The sequence below is a fragment of the Castanea sativa genome, chromosome 1 (genome assembly GCF_040712315.1).
Source record: "Castanea sativa cultivar Marrone di Chiusa Pesio chromosome 1, ASM4071231v1".
In the NCBI taxonomy this organism is placed as follows: Eukaryota; Viridiplantae; Streptophyta; class Magnoliopsida; order Fagales; family Fagaceae; genus Castanea; species Castanea sativa.
Genome location: NC_134013.1, coordinates 63,812,609 through 63,825,741, shown reverse-complemented (window position 1 = coordinate 63,825,741; position 13,133 = coordinate 63,812,609). Strand labels below are relative to the sequence as shown.

Genomic DNA, 13,133 nt, shown 5'->3' with positions numbered 1-13,133 from the left:
TGGTTAGCCATCGGACTAGGGTATGTCAAGGCTCTGATACCAACTGATGTTGCAGAAGCCTGAAGAAAGCACACATGATGCTTTCTTGATGTAACAGAAACTAAATTGTTAGTTTTTAAGTAGCAAACCTCGAATCCATAAAGGCTTCCTTGAATCCACAAGGTGATAAACTAGAATCCACCAAAGAAAGAATTCGACAAAAGTTTGTATTTTATTAATAATAATATATAAACTAAATTGTCTTTGGAGGCTTCAATGCGTTTAAATAGTAATAACAAAACCTAGGGCAACTAAAAATCCTAATTTCACTACGAAAACATATAAAACTCTAATTTGATTAAACAAAATTAAAAGCACCTAAAAAGAAGGAAATAAATCATCTAAACATAAAATAACAAAAATTACATAAAAATACTAAAATTAAATAATTACAAAAATTAAATATTAAACCATGTCCTACATCACTTGAAATGAATTGGGCCTAAAATTAATTTTTGTTGTGTTGTTTTTCCTTTTCAATTTATTTATTTTTGGTCATTTCAAAAGAGGCAATTTATAAGGAGGCAAAAAAGAGGGATAGGAAACAGAACCTAAAATATGGCTTTGAACAAAGCAGATAGTGTTGCAATTGATATAGAAGGTTTGGCAGCTTTCATAAAAGCTAGGATGTACCAAGCTCTATTCATCTCAAGTAATTGTTGCATCTTCAAAACCCCAACCATACTCGGCAGGATTAATGAAAAGGCCTATGTCCCTGAAGCATTTTCTATTGGACCTTTCCACCATGGCCGTCCAGAGTTCAAAGAGGCGAAAAAAAAAAATCTAAGTATTTGTAAAGCCTTATTTCTCAATTACCCTGTCCAGATGATATGTTGAGAAATTTAACCAAATCCGTCATGGATGTGGAGAAAGAATGAGTGTTATGCTGGGTCAATTGGTTACAGTCTAGATGAGTTTGTAAGAATTATAGTGATTGATGGCTGCTTCATTATTGAACTGTTTCGCAAGATAGCTTATAAGGAGCTTAGAGAGAAAAATGACCTTATTTTCACCGAGTCTTGCATGTTGTCGTTTCTACTCCATGATTTGATATTGCTAGAAAACCAAGTACCTTGGATGGTAATGGACTGTTTATTCAACATGACCATGGATCCTACACACAACGAGCCCCTAATTGAACTGGTCAAAACATTTCTTCACCCCTTTTTCTGTACAGAGTTGCTTTATGGCTACCCTCCTATCACAAATAGGAAGCATATCGTCGATGTGTGTAGAAAATTGTTGGTTTCATCAATTACAGGGGAAAAAGGGCAATTAGATTGGACTTTACCTTCTGCTATGAGACTTGTAGAGGCTGGAGTGAAAATAAAAAATGGTGAGTCCAAAAGCTTCTTGGACATAAAATATGAAAATAGTGTCCTGGAAATTCCCCCATTAGGTATTGAGGAGACAACAGAAACCTTGTTTCAGAATATCATTAGCTTTGAACAATGCTGCCCAGATTGTGAATTGAGGTTCACTTCCTATACTATACTCCTAGACAACCTCATTAACACTTCCAAGGACATGGACATACTCTACAAGAATAAGGTCATTGATAGCTGGTTGAATCCATATGATGTGGTCCCATTCTTCAACAAGCTGTACTACAACACTTATCTCAAGAAGGAAATCTATTACCAGAAGCTTTGCAAGGATGTGAATGAATATTGTAATCGCGGGCCAGGTGGCCTAGATGCACTGGCGGAGCCAGAGGGGGGCGAGGGGGGGACCTGCCCCCCCTACTCCTAAATTTTTTTTGGTTGTATTAGTAGTTACACGGAGGGGAAAAAAAAAAAAAATTCTACTTGTTGAAAGTGATCAAATCATTGCTTTTGTCTTGTCCTACGTGCAACTTGCTCCTATTTCATTATTTTATTTTTATTTTATATCATTATTTACACTATTTTTACTATTTATGATACTTTTCATAGCATTTTATTTTTGAATGATGCTAGAGATATTACAAATTTTACTACTTATGTCTTACAAATTGACATGTCACCAATCACAAAAAATAATTTCAAACATTTATTCATTATATTTTTTAAGTAACACTAATCATTTTTTTACTCCATCAGTTTGTAAATTTTTTAGTCGCTATGAATTGGTTGTTTTTGTTTATTTATTTTAATAATATGAAATATATTCATATTTACTTACAATTGTTTATTTATTTTGTTATTATTGTTGATTAATGTTTTTTAGATAAATTTTACTTTTAATATCGTCTTTTAATTTTGCCCCCTCTAGACTAAAATCCTAGCTCCGCTACTGCCTAGATGGCATGCTATCCTTGTGCGTAATTATTTTAACACTCAATGGGCTATTCTTTCAACTACGGCCGCTGCCATCCTACTTTTCCTCTCCTTTCTACAAACTTGGTACACCATCTATTAAGAAACAAGAGTTTGGAAATATGAACTTCTTGTTTTATTGTACACTAACGAATAACCATAGTAGTAATGCGTGGGATGCTTTGTTTATTGTACCTTTTGCTAGTATTTCTAATGACTCTTATCACTTTTGCTTTTCCTCTTTGCAAAACGAAAAGTTTGACATAATAGAACTGAACTCCATTACTGCATTACAGTTTTATCTTAATGAGAAGGAGGGTGGGGGGTAGAGTAGAGTTGGCTCGAAATTAGTCTTTATTTCAGTTTTCACTTCTAGCTCCATGAGTGCAAGCATTTTTCCAGTATAGAACTATAAATATAAATGAATGATAAGTACTTGTTGGCATTTTATTACTGCCTCTGACTCAAAAGAAAATGACATGCTTGACATACTTGGATTTCCACTTCTAGTGAACGCCAATTATTGTTACACATTGCCGTACACAGCTTGTTACAAGGGTTATTCTCTAATATTACAAGATCCACTCTGTTTGATTTTTAATAGATGGTGTACCAAGTTTGTACAAAGGAGAGGATAAGTAGGATGGTAGCAGCCGTAGTTGAAAGAATTGCCCATGGGGTGTTAAAATAATTTCGCACAAGCATAGCACGCCATTTAGGCCGCCTGCGATTGCAATATTCATTCACTTCCTCACGAACTCCCTGGTAATAGATTTCCTTGACATGAGTATTGTAGTATAGCTTGTTGAAGAATGGGACGGCATCTGCTGGATTCAACCAGTTCTCAATGATCTTATTCTCGATTAGTACGTCCACATCCTTGGCATTGTTAATGAGGTTGTCTATGAGCACGGCATAGGAAGTGAACCTTGGTTCACAATTTGGGTAGCATTGTTCAAAGCAAATGAGATTCCGAAAGAAGGTCTCAGTTATCTCATGAATTTGTAATGGAGGGATTTCCAAGGCACCATCAGTAAACTTTATGTCCAATATGCCTTTGGACTCACGCCTTTTGATTTTGACTCCAGCCTCTACAAGGCTGGTAGCAGAAGGCAGGAGAGTCCAATATATTTTTCCTATTTTTTCCTTTTCAGTTGATGAAACCAACAATTTTCTAAACACATCGAGGATATGCTTCATGCCTTGAATAGGAGGATAACCTGAAGCCGGCTTTGTAAGAAAAAAGTCAGCAAAAAATTCTCTAGCAAGTTCAATTAAAGTCAGGGGCTTGTCGTGTGTAGGATCCTTGGTCAAGTTGAACAAACGCTCCAGCACCATCCAAGGTATTTGGTTCTCTAGCAATATCAAGTCATGATATAGAAATTGATGCATACTTGACATGTTGAAAATCGGGTCATCTACTCCTCTACTCCTCTAAGCTTTTCATCAGCATCCTTGCGGAACAGTTCAATAATGAAGCAACCATCAACTACCAAAATTTTAACAAATTCATCTGGGCTGTAATTAAGTGGTTTAGCATAACACTCACGAACCTCTCTCTCCACATCACTGATCGACATGATCATATTTCTCAACATTTCCTCTGGAAAGGGTGAGCGAGAAATAAGGCCTTGCAAATAGTTACTTTTAATTGCTTCCATAGCTTGGAGCTTTGGATGGCCATGGTGGAAAGGGCCAATAGAAAATGCATCAGGGACATAAGCCTTTTCATTAAGTCTGAGAAGTATTGTTGGGGCTCTAAAGATGCTACAATTAGGTGACACGAATAGATCTTGGGACATCTTAGCTTTTATGGAAGATGCCAAACCTTCAATATCAATTGCAGTACTATCTACTTTGTTCAGAGCCATATTTTAGGTTCTGTTTCCTGTTCTTTTTTGCTTCCTTGAACTGCTTCTTCTGGAATGATAAAAATAAATAAATAAATAAACAAGAAGAAGAAAATAATTAAAGGGAAACAGCACAACAAAAAGACTAATTTTAAGCTCAATTCTTTTCAAAAGGAATAGTAGAGAAAAGTTGATCGATAACTAATTTGAAGCTGTTTGATAATTATTATGTACTCCTGAGCACAGTAATATGATAGTTCATCTTCTCACATGAATAGTAAATCATATCATGAGTTTAATTAATAGATCCTGTATTGTGAGGGTTACTTGCACTTAATAATTACTTGAATTTTTAGTTTCAAGAAAAAGGTGTGTGGAGGGACAATGCTACATATGGGCCCAAAAGGGGCCATGACCCCCTAAGCCCAAGTTATATATATAAATTATACAAATAATATAAAAAACACACTTAAATTCATTATTTTTGTGAAAATAATACGTGACTTATTCATTCTCAAATCTAAAATAAAAGACCTATTTGGTATGACTAATAAAATATTGTGTAAGAATTTTAACTTTTGTTAACCTAGTTTCAACAATGCACTTTTTGGATTATGTATCAATTTTCATTTTTATTTTAAGAAGAATGTATCAATATGCTTAGTTATATGTTTTCATCATTTTCTTGAGTACTTTAGTATTTTTTTTCATCAAGCCGAAGTCACAAGGTGGAATGGGGTTCAAGGATTTATCTCGGTTCAACGATGCTCTACTTGCTAAACAAACATGGTGCCTCTTGCATGATAAATCTTTGCTTTTTTTTTTTTTTTTAAATCAAATTTTTAAGGCGAAGTTCTTCCCAAACTATTCATTATGGAAGCCACATGCCCAAGCTCGAGCGTCTTATGCATGGAAAAGCATTATTAGGGGGAGAGAAGTCATCAATTGGGGTGCAAGTTGGAGAATTGGGGATGGAAAATCTGTAGCTAGGGGCGGAGCCACGTTGCCCCTTGGGGGGGCCGTGGCCCCTGCAAAAAAAAAAAAAAAAAGTCCACTAGCTTATAAACAAATTTTAATTGGGCCCCCCAATGATGTACATCCGGCCTGTCCCATTTCCATTCAAAACTTCAATTCACTCCCAGGCACCACCTCCTAGTTTCAATTGTAGGCCTTTTTATCCTCTAATAAAATAAAAACATAGCCCATAGCCCACTTATATTTAAATACCCAAAGCACTACCCAACAAAACAACACTTTATCACCCATTTTCTAACTCAAAATCAGAAGCTTTAGAACCTTTTCTTTTGTTTCTCTTTTTACTCTCTTCTTGTCTACTATCCTGTGTACACGCCAGACGCCACCGCCCACTCCACTGGTTCCAGCAGCTCCCAAACAAAACAAAACAAAACCCTCAGCTCCGCTCAGCCCTCCTCTCAAACTCAATCCTCACGATCCCAAAAAAATAACTGACCATTATTTTCTTTCTTCTTGCTTTCTTAAAATAAATCATTCAATGCGGGCATAGCCAGAGGGTGAGTTTTCAGTTTCAGCTTCATCTCTTTTTAGTGTTTTTTTTTCTTAACTATCTACACTTAAATATTCACATGCTCTTTAATTTTTCATAGATTTTTAGAGAAGTACATGGTTGAAGGCAAAGGCATGAGGAGGTTGTTTGTGATGACTGATGAGTCTTGAAGGGAAGATAAAGTTTGCACTTTGTGAAGATAAAGTTTCTAAGGTAATTTTTTTAATTTATTTATTACCTATTTTTGCTTAATTAGATATCATGTGGCAATGGGTGTTGGTAAATTGTTTGGCTTATGTTGTGTACTTGTGTGTTTAATTTTTGCTTTTGTTAGTTTAATTTTTGCTTTTGTTTGAGGGGTTATTCTTAATTAAAAGAAATTAAAATACAGGAAAATTTTAATAATAAGAATGATGATGGGTTGACTGCTTAAATTATAGTGAAATTTTGTTTTTTCTTGAGTATGAATAACATCCATATAACTAAGTAAAAATTTCTAATAGAAATTTTATTTTTTAAAGTTCTTTTCAGGTTAATTTTTGAGTCATTCTTAAAGCTAAAAGAATTATGAGCAAACAAAAAACAATTAATTCATTCTTTAAGAAAAAAGATGTTAGCAATTTAGAAATTAGGACACCTGTGGCTGTAAAAACAAATGTTGATACTTCAATGCCTGTTGATACTTCAATGCTTGATGAACACCCCTCCAAATGTTCAAGAATTCAATCTGAAGAGATAGGTCGTGATCCAGGATCACGTAAACAAATATATGAATTTCCTATCAACAAACAAGATGAAATCCGACGAGCTTATCTCAAAGAGGGTCCATATCAACCTAAAAATATAGACTATCCATACAACGATGATACTCATCTTCGTCGATTTCAAGTTTCATGGTTTGAATCACATAGAGATTGGTTGGAATACTCACCTTCAATGGATGCAATATATTGTTTACCTTGCTACCTTTTTGGTAAGAAATCAATAGGTCATCCCGGATCAAATACATTTATTTCAAAAGGTTTTAATAGGTTAGCCCTCCCATGTAAAAATTCCTAGCTATGCCCCTGTGTGTGAATATGTTTTCGTTATGTGAAATAAGTTTATACGAAATTATTTTGATCCTTGGAGAAGCTACACACATATTTTCATTATGGGTTTGTACAATAGTATTTTGTTCCTACGGTTAGCTCCCTAAAGGAAAGATTTTTGGTTTTGTACCCAGGTGTGTGTAACACTAATATAGAAAATGTTCTCTAAACTCTTGATAGTCAATCGCATGGGTTTGTTAATGTGGGATGCATAAGCGACAAGAAGTCAAATATGTCTACTTTTAGAAAATAAGAAACAAAACATGTTTACTTCTTAAATATAACCTTGAATCCACAAGTGTTCCTCGAATCCACGAGGAGAAAGGGTTTGGAATCCACCAAAAAATAGAGAGACAATTTTGAATTTTATTGATTGAATAATTGTTAAAAATGTTTACAAACTTGGAGGCCTATTTAAAGGCTTTGTAAAACTTGATAGACAAGAAAATATATTCTAAAACAGATCCTAATTAATACCTAATCACAATAGGAACCAAATTAGACCTAAAAAAAAGGAAATAAATATATTAAATTTAAAAGAACAAAAATTACATAAAAATACCAAAATTACAAAAAATTAAATTGTAAATTCTGTCCTACATAATTTTCCCCTTACTATTAATGAGAAAAATTATATTCTTGTTATTAACTTCCTTACTTTTGAAAGTGGAAATTGCTTATGACATTCTTATAAAGTAATGGCAATACAACTTCAAATGCAAGGCAAAATTGATTAGCATTAAATTATATACCAGATAATAGTGCAACTATTGCAGGCTTCACCACTCTTTTGAGTCTTTGACTGCCTTTAGTATCCTACAAAAAAAGAAAAGAAAAAAGAGAGAAGTTCACCTTAGACCCATCACAAAAGCTGAAGTTGAATTATGAGAAGATATTTCAGAAAAGTTCTACGTTTCTTACATTAAGAAACTCATACTTTGCCAAAGGTTTTGTAGTTGAATTGGCACATTCTCATGTACTAAGTGCTTGGGGGGTTTAGAAGGAAAATGGTTTGAGCTGCGGGGTTAGCAACATGTTGTAATTATTTTCAAAAAATAAAAACTCATACTTTTGTCAACAACACAAAAACAAACAAACAGAAAAAAGGGTGACACTTACTGAGCAGGGCAATTCTTTCTTGAGCAATTTCTTAAGAAGAAGTTGGGTCTTAATTACCAGTGGCAAATGCCAGTGTTTATATAGTGCAAAAAGCACCAAAAGCAAAAAGATATCTTCCATGAAACTTATTCTTTGATTCGTAGATATAAATGACACTTCAGAGAAATATTCAATAGATCAAAATGCGCTATTCAACTAGAAAAGGTAGTGCTAGAAAATACTACGTATATAAGATCGGGTTCAAAGTGAACAGTATAACTCTTTTGATGTGGTGCAACATTTCGAAAATTTGACAGATATTTTGATAAATTTGATAGATATTATATTTTGAGTCTGTGAATATGATGTAAAATTGTTAAGGACATTCAATTAATATGAAATGAGGACTACATTTTGAAGTACAAAACTACAAATCCATGTCATTTAGGCTGCGTTTGTTTTGATTGAAAACACTTTCAGGAAATTATTTTACGCCCTTAAGTGTGTTTGGCAACTACGGAAAATACAGTCAACGGAAAAACATTTACGTTTTGACCGGAAAATAAGCCATTTTGAACGGAAAATTATTTACACTTTGATTTTACCTTCAAACAATTTCTGGAAACCACACCTGAAGAGAGAGAGCTTGAGCACACTCCTCACACAGTCCAAAACCCATCTCCAAGCTCACCTTAGCCAAGTTCCGGCCAACCTAGATCATGCCGCCCCATGGTCCAAAACCCATCTCCAAACCATTTCCCACAGTCCAAAACCAATCTCCAAACCGTCTCCAAACCATCTCTAAACCATTACCTTCAAACCATTTCCAGAAAAAAAAAAAAGAAAAAAAGAAAAAAAAAAGAACCAAGATCGACTCCAATGCCACGCAATCTCGCCGTCGGGCCCATGCCTCTGATCGCTGATCAAGCAAAGATCAACTCCAACGCCGTGCAATCTTGAACCCAGTCGCCCCCGATTGTGCGATCTCGTCTCCACCACGCGATCTCGCCTTCGCCGTCGATCGTGCGATCTCACCTCCGCCGCGCGTCTTGCCTTTGTTGTCGATCGTGCGATCGAAGTCTTCGCCTTCGATCGCGTGATCTCGCCTCTCTCTCTTCCTTCTTCTCTCTCGGATTTGATGATTTTTTTTTTTGGGTTTTGTTTCTCTGCTGAGAAATGATTATATATTTGTATGAAAGCTGAGAAAATGTGAGCAAAAAGTAGAAAATGTGTTTTCTATAGTATTTTCAAAAACACAACCAAACACTAAAAAATATTTTTCAAAATATTTTTTAAAATACCACCAAATACCTAAAAATATTTTCACCTGAAAATATTTTACACTTGGAAAACATTTTACATCAAACCAAACATAGCCTTAACGGCAAGATTATCAAAATATCAATTGAATCTCTATTTTTTTTTTTTATAGAGAGTTTCAACCTATGGCGTCCGCTCCTGATGATTGCTCTTTATCATTAGACTAAGACACCAATCAGTTTTTGGTGTAGGGGGAAATTGAATCTCAGATCTCTTATACAACCATCAGAAACTTTACCAGTTGAGCAAATTAAAACCCATCAATTAAATCTCTATTATTATCACAAAATTAAGTGTTACTTGGACAAGACTTATATTGGCGTAATTTCTCTTTAATTTCTCTTTACACCAACACACCAAGCACGATTTTAATCTTTTTTAATCTCTATCTGGTTATATTTAAAGAACATGGATTGGCTTTTAACACACGCACAGAAAGTAAAACATTCCATTCTTTCAATTTGATATGTACCCATGCTGAAGTATCAACACGACAACACCATGACAAACGTTGTGTGACTTGTAAAGTGAATCTGCTTCTACGTAAGCTTGCCCATTTATTAAATGACGCCTCAGTATTAGTGCCAATATTTTGGGAAAGGATTCCCTGCATTTGAATCCTCAAAAATTCCAACACGTGACATTCATTTAATTTTTGAAAGATTCGATTAATTGTCGGTAGATCATTTAAGAAAATTTTTAATTATATTTTTATGAAAAATATAAAAAATTATTAAAAAAAATTAGTTAATTTTTTTTTCCCATAAAATTTCCTTAAAATAATTACTAACAAATGCATTTATTAACTTTTGCCATTGTTTTTTTTTTTGGTGAGACCGAAGATAGAATATATATTGCTAATTGAAAAGAGTGTTACAAGCAAAATACACACAGAAGATCCAAAGACAAATATCTCACAACATATTGTGATGCAACTTTTGCCAATGTTGAATACCAATTGTCTTGCATCGTAATAAAATTGGAGGAAAGTGAAAAATTCAATTGGAGGAGATCTTAATTCTTCATGTCCCCTATTTTTAAAGTTTAAAAGGAATTCTATAATTTGACTTTGAAAAAAGACAGATCAAATATATTGAGAAAAGATTAAGTTATATTTGACATAACTCTTTATAAACATTATACCATTCAATAATATTTTATTAGATTAATATATTAGAAACCTCACTATTAGATTACACATTTTTAGTATTTATTATGAATATCAAATTTCATGTAGAATCAAATGGAATTTTACTATTCAATCAATTAACTCATGTTGTGTGAATGACTTTAACATATACAAAATTTTAAAACTTAAACATTTGTTAAATGAGATAGCTATTGATAGATAGTTATTTTGAAATTTCGCAACATAAGAGGTACAAATAATAAATCTAATCTAATATTAGATTTGTAAAAATACACATTTGTGGGTGTCAGAAACACAAAGCAAACTTAAGTGGCTATAAATTTATGATCAACACAACTAATTTCTTAAGATGAAGAAATGAAATTCCATAATGAGAAGACTAGACAGATGATTGGAGGTGAAAACAACAAAACCAAATTCTTTGATTGATGAAAAACGGTTTCTTGAGGTATAAACAAAAGTTTAAAAATGGAAAATAAAAGTTCTTGCTTTTCTCTCTTTTCCTCTCTCTTGTTCTTCCTCTCTTTTTTCTGGACCCCCACTCTTGTTGGCCTCCTCCCCCCTTTATACTCATTTCCCCTCCTCTTCTAATTGTACATCTCTTAACTGGATTTGGGAGATACTTGTCCCATTAACATCTCCTCCTTCCATTTCTTGATCATGAATATATACTTTTGGGGTGTTCTCACTGTTTAGCTTAATCATTTAGCATTTAATGTAGTTGACATTAAGTAGGATTACTCATTAATGTGAAGGTGAATTTTACGTTAGGCTCTGCGTCTTCTTCTTCGTGTTTCTCTAGAAGATAACCAAAGTTGTATCCTTATTGAGATAGCTGGTATATTCTCGATGGGGTAGTGCTACCTTAGGAAGACGGGCTCCACAGATTACCTTGATAACAAAACTAGATAGTCTCTCCTCTTTTGGGCTCTGGTTATACTGTACTTACATATGGGCCATGTTTGTTCCATGAATGGGGCTTTTAGGAATACTCTCTTCGGATCACATTCCGCGGGGAAGACTTACTCCACTCTCCCACAACATCCATTAAAAATTTATTAGGTAATGTAACATTAATAAAAATTTCGTTAGGAATAACTTGAAAAAAAAAAAAAACCGAAAACAATTATACATATGATATTTAACCTTTTTCAAGTGATGTTTACCTAGTGACATAGTATTAATGTTATTGAAACCCCCCTTTGTTATTTTTTATTTTTTATTTTTGGGGTAAACTAAATGTCAAACCTCTTATAATAAGAATGTTTTCAAATAAAACCATAAATGTCAAACCTCTTATAATAGGAATGATTTCAAATAAAACCATATAGTTGCAAAGGTTGTAAATTAAATTCCATATTTTAATCTTATAAAAAAAAATTCTATATTTTAAGACTATTACAAATTAAACCTTATAATTATGCTAATTTCACACTAAAATTTGGGCTTTATAGGGATTGATTTTATTTATTTTTGTATTAATTTGTTTTTTATTTTTAAGTTTGATTGGGAGGTTTAATTTGGTACGATTTTAAGAGCCCAAAATTCTATTTGAAATCAACAACATTTTTTTTTGAGAGAGGAAATCAACAGCATTGTGGGGTATAATTTTAAAACCACTCTAAAGTATATGGTTTAAAATGTAACTTGCCCCTTTTTTTTTTGGTCAAATAAATAAATACAAGTGTGTTCCAGTTAGCTCAACTGGTAAAGTTTCTGATGGTTGTATAAGAGATCTGGGATTCAATCCCCGTCTACACCAAAAATTGATTGGTGTTTTGGTTTGATGATAAATAGCTATCATCGAGAGCAGACACCATAAGTTGAAACCCTCTCTCAAAAAAAAAAAAAAAATACAAACCTATTATCAAAGTTGTTAATAATATAATGGGTAAATTCCACAAACCACCCCTGACGTTTGTGATAATATCCAACTAAACCCATAACATTTTAAAACCTACCAATTTCATCCTAAAAAGACAATTTTGTCCTTGAAGGCATTTTAATTCCTAACCCTGTTAACTCACCTCTCATCCCTTTCTCTAACTCACTAACTACACCGTCTCTCGCTCTCTCTTCTGTTTCTCAGTAAACAAACAACAACAAAAATGCTTGAATGAAACCAACAATCAAAGCTCACTTTCTTTGAATGAGGAGGAAAACACAACAAATTTAAACCCAAACCATAGAACATGCAATCAAGAATCAAGAACTGTGACAGAAAATCAACCAATCAACCATCCAACATCAAACCTCAAACATACCCAAATCAAAAATATTTCAAAACAAAACTTAGACCCATAACAAAGGCCATCGTGTGACCCAGCAACCGCCATCCACCACGGCACCACCTATCACTGCCCACTCATCTTCCTCAAACCCAAACAATTCCAACTATCCAACATCATATGATTCATACCCAAACCCAAACAAACCCAAATCAAAATTAAAAAAATTAAACTCATGCCCACGGCAATGAGCCCCACTAAACTATGAACTCGCAATCGCCGGCCACCACCAACCACCACCACAGAAAACCCACCATCGCCAATCGAAACCTAACCATCCCTAACCCACACTACGACACTGCCACAAACACCACGAGAGAGAAAACCCAAACCCTTCAATGTTGATCCATACCAAGACCCACAAATCACCTCTTACCCACACCATGGCGCCGCCGCAAGGACCATGAGAGAGAGAGAGAAGGGAAAGACTCCAACGTCGATCCACACCAAAATCCACACGCCGTCTAGGGCCCTC

At 34.1% G+C, this 13,133-nt stretch overlaps 2 pseudogenes; one reads left to right on the top strand and one right to left on the bottom strand.

Moving 5' to 3' along the window:
- Positions 1–597: 597 nt before the first annotated feature.
- LOC142639606 (UPF0481 protein At3g47200-like) lies at positions 598–2,439 on the top strand (annotated as a pseudogene).
- A 494-nt stretch (positions 2,440–2,933) lies between these two features.
- Positions 2,934–4,207, bottom strand: LOC142641642 (UPF0481 protein At3g47200-like; annotated as a pseudogene).
- Between the last annotated feature and the right edge of the window lie 8,926 nt (positions 4,208–13,133).